The 10,117-nt window shown below is 37.6% G+C and overlaps 1 long non-coding RNA gene across 1 annotated transcript; it reads right to left on the bottom strand.

Annotated features, from left to right (window-relative positions):
- Positions 1–359: 359 nt before the first annotated feature.
- On the bottom strand, positions 360–8,602 carry LOC110154407 (uncharacterized). Its single transcript, XR_002318607.2, has 3 exons — positions 8,506–8,602; positions 1,496–1,771; positions 360–694 (listed from the first exon to the last, which is right to left on the bottom strand). It is a non-coding gene; the product is annotated as an uncharacterized LOC110154407 (long non-coding RNA).
- Positions 8,603–10,117: the final 1,515 nt, after the last annotated feature.

Raw genomic sequence — 10,117 nt, 5'->3', positions numbered from 1 at the left:
ACTCCATACGTTTTTTAAAATTCATCTTACTCCTTTTGAGCACCAGGTCCCAAATATGTCAGGTATATATCACTATTTTTGTTATTGTTTTTGAATTTTGTTGTATCTGGCTCAAACAAAGAAATAAATGAATGAAAAAGTAAAAAAAGCTAAATGATTTCTTTATAGATTTTTTTTTATATTTTATTGTTTTTGTACTACTTTAATTGATTTATTATGACTTTGTAGAGTTAAATGTCTTACAGTGCTCTGTCCAGCACTTTGGAAACTGTCTTGCTTATAGAATGTGCTAAACTTGGATTGGATTTCTATACACACTTTTCTATACAATCTTAACTTCTTAAAGACAACAACAGCAGTTCTTGGCTGTACGGATTTTATTAAAGTCTATAAAAACACTATGTACATTTGTTCAGGTAGACAACAGTGAGTCAAACTTGTTCCACACCACTAATAAATCAAAACTAGATTCCTTCTTAGATTTTAATATCTCTTCATTGGGTTTGTCCTACTTACACTTTGTACAGAGCGGCATGGATAATCTGATCCAATAAATAGTGTGGAGAGAAAAAAAAAACAGTTTTAAGCTTGTATTAATCATCTTTGTTAATAGGACTGAAGGTTGAGTTTCCTCCTGAAGCCTCCTGATCACCATGGCAACGCGTGGAGATGAGATGACCCCCGAGATTAGATTCTGTCAGAGAAAGAAAAAAAAAACATCATCAGCGGATTCATTTACAGTAAACATGCCGCTGTGTTAATAACCCTGCATTGTTTCAGTTAGAGAACAAATGCAATCCTTTAAATGTCAGAGATGTGTGACACAACACAGAATAACATTTCATTTGCATCATTTGTGTCATTTTTGTGATTGCCTTGTTTGTCATTTTTGTTTCAGTTTACAACATAGCCGGTGTCCTGTCGATTTGAGCTACCTAGCGTTATTGCAGTGACAAATTATTCTGAATTACTTTCCGAGGTGGCATCTAGTTGAAGCCGTCACCATATCTTCTTTTGCCTACCTCCCTAAACTGAGATTAAAAAGCTCCGAAAACTCGACCGCTTTAAAGGTGCACTATGTAACTTTTCGTTTGGGGGTCCATCACCTGCTTATTTGTATGGATACATCATTGCTCTGCCTGGAATGTTCCACAGTATGGCATTAAATAGCTCTGCCTTACATTTATTCAATTACAGGTGGTTTTATAGCTCAAAAATACCTCGAAAACAGGCATTCTGACTGTGAGTAGGGTCGCCTCTCCACAGATCTGACCTGTAACTTAGTCTGGTTTGGTCTCCATGATGATAAAAAAATTTTATGTCATACTGTGAAACATTTCAGATGAAGCAATAACATCTCAGTGATGAAAAGCACTGGACGAACACACAGTTTATATATAAAGTGAAGTCCTTTGCGTCTCTAATCCAATACTTGATCTTCTAGAAACAGATTTTGAGAATATTACAACTGAAATGTACGAAAATGAACACTTACAGACAAACATACGCAGACACATGCCACACATCGCCACCACGCTGGAGATCTGCAGAGCTCTCCCGCACTCCGGACTCATCAGACAGTTCCGGGTTTGGATGCAGCATTTGGGACAGCCTCCTCCAGAACTTTCCTTCTCTTTGGACTTTTTGGGCTGGGAGTCAACCACCTTGGAGGGCTTGTCGTCTTCCGGATACGTCTCCAGGTCCCTGTCATCCCACTCCTCTCCTGCGCCTTTACCCATGATGTTTTGCAAACAGGTGTGAAGATGTACAGCTGTGGGATTACAAAAAAGACGGGAAATCGATTAAACACTATACTTGAGTTTTTATACTTTGTTCATTATGTTATATGACGCCCACTCATCTCCCTGTGTTGTTTGTGGTAATGGCTGCTGTAATGCGAGGGCTTTATGGAGACTCAGATGCACTTGATGTATATTAGTCATAATGTTTATGCCGAAGCCCACACTGAGAATGTGTTACACAGAACAAATTAGAAAGTTGTACAATTAGACAGACTGTATTACTCGTAAAATAATGGCACCACATTCTCATCCACCATATGCTGAAAAGTTGTGCAGCGGCAGAAACATCTATAAATAGTTTTGGCCTTAAGAATTCAAATAGACTGCTTAAAAAAAAAAAAAAAAAAGTATGACAGAAATTCCGAGGGAGCGCATAGGCCTGTTGTTTTGGTTTTAACCTTACATGGAGACAAACGGACAGCACCAAAACAGGTCTGTCATGTTTTTTGAGTTAAAAGACATTCATATGTTATAAGGTCAATAAGTTAGTTAAAAGTTATAAATAAGTTCATTCTTAGTAAATAAATAGGTTCATTTCATATCTGCAAAGTGTTAAAAGATTTGGGTAAAACTATCAGAGTGAGATATCTTCACCTTTAAGGATCGTTTTATTTTCAGTACAGAGTGAGCGCTCTTGAGTCACATTTTTTTCTGCTCTCGGTAGTTTTACGGCAAATGAAGTCTGAAAATCGCTCTTGTACACGCTGATTGTGTTCTAAAAGTTTGAATCTTGGAAAACTTTCATCTTTGTAAATATTATATGTTCACAAGCATTTTGATTGAGGTCACATATTGTATTTTATTTTGTAAATAGTGAACTTGTGTTTTTTTCACTGAGTTATCTACTGCCGTATTACACGTGCATAAGATAGCTACTTGTATTTTGTGCACTAAATGTACTGTGTAGCAAATAATATGCCTTCTTTTTTCTGTATGATCCAGTTACATTTATATATACTAGAGACCTCCATAAAAGCAAAAGTACGCCTTGTGTATGGGTTTTTTTTTATTGTTCACTAGCTGTCTAGCTTCACATAGTCACGTGTTGTGAGGACAGCACAGATCTGTTATAGGTGTAAATTTAATCCCATGCTGTGGAACATTCCATGCAGGCAAAGCAAAATAACACCTCAATGGAGAAAAGCAGATAGTGAAATAATAACAATACATCATGGCCAGTTAGTTTTAGAGAATTGTTCATTCTAAATTTTTTACTCCATCCATCCATCCATTTTCTTCTGCTTATCCAGGGCCAGGTCGCGGGGGCAGTAGCCTAAGCAGGGACTCCCAGACTTCCTTCACCCCAGACACGTCCTCCAGCTCCTCCGGGGGGACCCCGAGGCGTTCCCAGGCCAGCCGAGAGACATAGTCCCTCCAGCGTGTCCTGGGTCTTCCCCGGGGCCTCCTCCCGGTGGGACATGCCCGGAACACCTCCCGAGGGAGGCGCCCAGGAGGCATCCGGAACAGATGCCCGAGCCACCTCAACTGGCTCCTCTCGACGTGGAGGAGCAGCGGCTCTACTCTGAGCTCCTCCCGTGTGACTGAGCTCCTCACCCTATCTCTAAGGGAGCACCCAGCCACCCTGCGGAGGAAACTCATTTCGAGCGCTTGTATCCGCGATCTCGTCCTTTCGGTCACTACCCAGAGCTCATGACCATAGGTGAGAGTAGGAACGAAGACTGACCGGTAAATCGCGAGCTTCGCCTTTCGACTTTTTTACTCGCTTTTTTTAAATTCATAATCTTCAGTGAATGTCTTTCCTAAGAAATGAAAGCTGGTGCTATTTATGAGTTTCAGAATTATGAAAATTTTGAACTGTTGGATATTTTGTTGTAAATGGCTCTCTATTTAATGTAGCTTAAATCTATGAAAAGGTAACAAACCAATTCTCAAGGAACAGTCTGGAATTTTGGACATAGGATGTCATTTCCTATTGAGCCAGAGTGTTGGAGACGTGTGGAGACACTTTTTTCAATATTCCATCCAGTCCTTGTATTTGCAGTGGTCGCTGGTGCTAGGCTAGTGCATGTCAATGGTCATAGTTATCCTGCCACTAAAAACAGTCTTACCCACTCCACAAAACACCCGAAGCAAATCTATTATTACACCAGACTGTCCATGTAAATGTTTGTGTTGATAGAATAATTTTAGAAGTAAAACCAACCTTGCATTTGATGGATTTATGTCTGAACAGCAGCGGCGAGTTCCTGATAGAAAGCTTGGCAGCGGCGGACTGATATATGAGAAAATAGTCCCTCAACATGCGACGATTCATGCGATGCAAGGTTACTTTTATTTCAAACATTATTCTATCAACACAGACATTCACATCAACAGTGTGGCATATTAACAGATTTGTTTTGGGTGTTTTGTGGAGTGGGTAAGACTGTTTTTAGTGTCAGGATAACTATGGCCATTGACATGCACTAGCCTAGCACCAGTGACCTCTGCAAATACAAGGATTGGATGGAATATTTAAAAAAGTGTCGATGTAGTGTATCATTCACATTTGTCCATTTCACACAGATTTGTAGAGCTCCTGTACCTTTGATAAGTCTTTGAATATACATTTTGCTCTGTATCATAATGCAATGTGATGGTATGGAGCTAAACGTGGTAGAATGACTTAAATTTGTAGTAAAAATTTCTGCCTTTATCGTGTTTTTGTGCTAAATGGGAAATCATTTAGCACAAAAACCTGATTTGAACTTTCCAAATGAGTAAGCCATGAGTTATTTTGTTATTGTGCTTTCACCAGTTTAGAGAACTCTTTCAACCAGCCGTACTACATTCTTCAAATTCCCTTTTCTCATCCTCTCCACCAAACGCCTCACGGGCTTCCGCTGCTTATAATATCAAACCACCTCGCTGTACATTAGCATCGCTGTTTAGTCCAAATGAATGCGTACGCTCAGTAAACACAATCCATAACGCTGACAATGGAATTTTCCCTGTGAGTAAAAGCGTATCATTAACACTGTGCTTAAATCCCTTATGGGGGTCTTATTGACTGAAGTCCCATTGAACTGACAGATGCGCTCTTCTTCCAGTCTGATGAACACTGGTCCTGCCTCGAGAATCACTCTGTCTCTTAAGTGTCTGTTACGATGGCTCCCCACAGACTTTACGCTGTATTAAGTGATAACCCTGACGCTAAAATAACATCCCATACACCGGCGCCCCATTTATTTAACACTGACACTAAAGTAGATTGGTGGCACGCAAGTGATTCGACGTGAACCTTTTCAAGCTTTCCCAAAGTGCAGGTTGGGTTTTAATCAGATGTTACTCTTGCAAAAGTATGTGAGAGATTTTAAAGATGCATTGTGTAGGTTTTCTGGGGATATGCTTTTAGGGATGTCAGTCAAAATACTTCAGATTTAAAAGTGCTTAACCTTTACAGACTTTTGACCCGGACCAAGAAGTGTCTATACCAAATTTTGAACTTTTAGAAACGTCTAAATAAATTATCCCACTTGAATAAATATATGTAAAATATAAATATAATGTTTCAGAAAGCAGGAAGAGCATATTTTTTAAGGTTTTACAACACTCATAAGGATGACATTCTTGTTCTTTTGCATGTATGAGACAACTGTGGTGTCCTGAGTGAAATCAAACTTAGAAGAAAAGATGTGTCTCCCACTTGATTGACTTGTGTTCCTTTTGTGCTCCATAAACAGGATGATCACTCCTTTCACTGTTTTGAGATTCCACTTTTCCCTTTCAAAACCAACAGGCGTCTAATTCTGGGAACCTGGGGCATGGGGGAATCTCAAAACAGTGAAGTCTCGAACTCTGTCATCACTGAGGTGTAACGATATCCAAGTGTGATGATATGATATCATCACGGTATCAACCTCACAGTACGATATTTATTGTGATATCGCGGGAAAAGCTCACGATTAGAGATGTAACAATATCCAAATCTCTCAGTACGATATTTTCACGATATACATCTCACAGAACGATATTTATTGTGATATTTTGTGGAGGCTAAACAGCTCAAACTGTAAATATTCTACTTTTTTCTCTTAAAATGCCTTGACAAGACTTAAGCCAAAGAACTAAAGACTTGAAAGTGTTTAGAACTCTTATTTCTTCTTGTAGTCTACACTGAAATGGAGCAAAGGATCATGGTCTATGTAGTTTCCTCTGTCTTTTTTTAGCTGTTGCTGCACCATAACTCTTCATTTAAGCAAAGAAACTTGTATTTCAATATATTGTGATGGTCCATGATATTATTGTGAGAACTTCGACGATACAATACCACGATATTTTGGTTATTGTTACTGTCCCATTAAAAAATACACACAAACATGGTCTGTACAGTTCCACAGTTTCAAGATTCCCTAAAACTTCTATTTTCCTTCTTTCGACCCGCACTGATAAATCTAAAATCCATCTCAGTAGATTTGGATCAAAATTGACACGAACCAGCCTCAGTGTCCAAAAATTTGTAGCACCTGTACAAAAGTATACAGTTTTAAATTATTTTCATTTTTGGGTATTTTGGCAAAATTTAGGAAAAGTCATCAAATTTCAGAATAAAAGAATGACGCTTAGGGTATTTTTTACTACTGTTAAATGTCAAAATGTTTCAAATTTAACCCTAGTAGTAGTATGTAAGGTTTACTAACAGTATTTCATCATGTAGATTGGGCTGAAGCAGAGCAAAGCATCATGGTCTATGTAGTTCTCTTTGTTTTTAGGCCCATGATATTATTGTGAAACTTTTGACGATGCGATACCGTGATATTTTGGTTACTGTTACATTCCTATATGCTACTGCTTTAGCTGGAATGTTCCACAGTGTGACATTAAACTTATCTATCGCCGCAGAGATAAACAGGTGGCACGATCAAGCAAGTTACAAGTCAGATCTGTGGAGAGGTAGACTCACTCACAAGATATTTTTTTCATTTTCTAGTTATAAAAACACCCGTAATTGAGATAGACGTTATATAGATGTTTAATGCCGTACTGTGGAACATCCAAGGCAAAACAATCATTTCTGTGGAGACAAGCAGGAGCCAGAGCCTACAGCAGAAAAGTTACACAGTGCGTCTTTAAATGAGGAGTAAAGAAAGGTTGATCCCTGAGCTCGATTGATGAGAAGCAGAGAAATAAATGAGCACAAAGAGAATATATATATGCATAAGTCTTCACATTAAAGGCGCACTGTGTAACCTTTCTAGCAAAGTGTATGCCATCTGCTTGTCTCCATGGAGATGTCATTTCTCTACCTGAAATAATCCACAGTGTAAGATTTAGTGTATTTATCCAGATGAAAACAAGCAGGTGGAGCCATGTCAAGTTACACGTCAGGATTTTTAAGCAATAAAAATACCTGTAATTAAACAAATGTAAGATGGCGGAGTTTGATGCCTAATTGCGGGACTTTCAAGGCAGAAACCAGAAACCAGAAAAGTTATGCAGTGTAACTTTCATGCAGTAATGTGATCAGTCAGTAGCGACAGGGCTGTGCATTTAATTTCTATTACAATTATGATTCTTGCTCTAATCTATGCAACATTTGAATAAAAGTGATTTTAGTTGTGATTTAGAGAAAAAAGTAATTACTGTTTTTCACCACAATGAAGGTCCAAGTAGGCAAGAGCTACCAGATTAAAAATGATCCAGCTTTTGTGTACTGATAAAATAGATTAGGACTTGAGACTTGACTTGATAAAATGGACTAAGACTTGGGACTCGACTTGGACTTGAAGGTCAGTGACTTGAGAAGACTTGAAAAGCACTTTTAAATCTGAATTCTTTCTGTGTTTTGACTGTAGTGATTCACTCTAAGATCTTGTCAAGACATTTAAAAAGGAAAAAAATTGCATTTGTACAACTCTTATGTACTCTATAAATACTCATATATAAATATACTCTGATTTTTAAAGTACAGTTTATCTTAAAAGTCATACAAACTGCAAAAATCTAAGCTGTATTTGGTTTAAAGACTTGAAATGACTTGAAGCTCAAAGCAGACGACTTGGACTTGACTTGGACTTATGGGCCAGTGACTCAAGACTCGACTTGGAACTTGACTGGGACTTGAGGTCAAAGACTTGAGACTTACTTGAGACTTGCAAAACGACACGACTTGGTCCCACCTCTACTGACCATCTCGTCACAGTGTTCAAGGGTTTCAGTTTTATTGTTTAAGGTTCCATTTTGAGGACTTTTGAACATTATAAAGAATATTTAGTTTGAATTGCTAATTGACAAATCATCACTATAAAACTGGACTCAAACTCAATTCATTTCTTTTTTCTATATTTCTTTGTTTATATAGAAAATATGAGTCTAGGCAAACCTTACTATAAGCCAAAGAAAAACAAGTCGGTCTGTATTATATAAGACTATAAAACTTTTAATTGGAATGTGCTGTTAAACTAAACAAAAGTAATTAAGTTCCCACGCCATCAACGTTAAAAATATTTACAAACAAGTGAATAAGACTAGAATTTCTTTGTGTGAATCCTTTGTGTGAAATCATATATCAAAGTTAAACATGCTATCTTTGGTGTTTACTGCCGTTACAAGTACTACAACTGAACAAAACATTAAAAAACTAAACAAAAAGCAACTTGCATTCTTTAGTAATACATTCCCCAACTTGTCAAAAACATTTACTATAATAAAATACACAATACTCGCATCTATAATAAGAATACTATAGTAAGAATAGCCTTACCTGTGTGTGTATTTGTGGCTGATTTGGTTGAAGTGTCCACAGAGGAAGAGAAACTCAAACACCAGCGTCATGTGCCCTTGTGCCGTAAGAAGTCTGCAGGCGTGGCATCTGGTTTAACTGGTCTGGGAGACATGGGCGACTCATGTAACCGGGCTCATTTTCAACAGACAATGATTTTGGTTTAGGGGCGGGGTGAAGAATTGCAAAGAGGTATGAGAGGATTTCAGAGTTTGATTTGAAAGGAAAAATTGGGTTCCTCTGTGGTTCGCAAAACTTATACTGATTTAAATCTACCTGTCAAAAGTTTTAGAACAGGGGTCTCCAACCTGTAGCTCGGGGGCACCCAGTAGCTCTCCACCCCCTTCCAAGTAGCTCAACAAGGGATTTCTGAATTGTAGGTACTGTGTTATAGGGCTGGGTATCATTAAGAAGTTGCCGATACGATACATACCTCGATACATAGGCCACGATACAATACATATCCCAATACAATGCACTTTTAATTCGATATAATATATTTCAAGTCAATTAGATTAAAAAAAGTCAGTTCAATTAAAAAAAAAGTCTTTGTTAGACCACTTCCTGTGCAAAGTTCATATGAAACACACGGATTTTACTCATCAAAACTGAAAATGTCAAATGTGTTGCATAAACAAGTTTTTTTCCTCTAAACAAGCAACAAAACTGTAGCTCTCTAACAAAATAATTGAGTAAAATACACCAAAAAATACTCTAGGCGATATATCTATACAGCAGCCTCAATATCAATACTGTATCATCACATTAAATGATACAGTATATCGATATTTTGATATTTTTGCACACCACTAGTGTTGAATATCAAAAATTGTATTAATTGCCATTGTAAATGTATACTTTTGATGCCTAACTAAATAAATAAATGAATAATGGTTTGTGTTTTATAGGTATCTAACTGTACTCCATCTAAGGTTTGTCGTGGAGTTTAAATGTACAAAATTTCTTGCTAACACTAAAATGAGTAGCTCTCTGGCATTTTTGTTTGGTAAAAGTAGCTCCCTGGAAGAAAAAGGTTGGAGACCCCTGTTTTAGAACATCACACTTTTTCAATTTTTTTTACTGTTTACTTTTAAGCAAAACATATTCTAAACTTTTGATTCATGAAAGTGTCCACCTTTGGCAGATATAAGAGCTGAACACACCCGTGGCTCGTTCTTTTTACAACAGAAATCAAATATTCTTCATAAAGTTCTTCCCAAGTCTGTTGCAGAAGTTCCCATAAATGTGTGGCACGTGTAGGTTTCTTGGCTTTCACTCTTCTGTCCAGTTCATCCCAAACCAGCTCGATGGGGTTTAAGTCTGGACACTGTGCTGGACACTCCATGTTTTCAAGCTTTACCATCTTGTTCTTTTTTCCTGAGGTAGTTTTGGCAGAGCTTGCACTTGTGTTTTGTATTTTTTATCTTTTTTATTAACCTCTGTCTGTTCAGTTTTTACCTTTGTACCATTTCAAGCTCTTCATTGGACCTGCACGACTTGAATTGCAATAAATAACTGGAAAAATTAGGGTGTTCTAAAAGCTTTTGATTGAAATTTTTTGTAATTTGCCTCAAAGAAGTGCACTTGATTCTTA

This window comes from Boleophthalmus pectinirostris, unplaced genomic scaffold (genome assembly GCF_026225935.1).
Source record: "Boleophthalmus pectinirostris isolate CB_2022bp ecotype Guang Dong unplaced genomic scaffold, ASM2622593v1 HiC_scaffold_14, whole genome shotgun sequence".
Classification (NCBI taxonomy): domain Eukaryota; kingdom Metazoa; phylum Chordata; class Actinopteri; order Gobiiformes; family Gobiidae; genus Boleophthalmus; species Boleophthalmus pectinirostris.
Note: the sequence above shows the minus strand (reverse complement) of the source record. Positions and strands in the feature narration are given on the sequence as shown.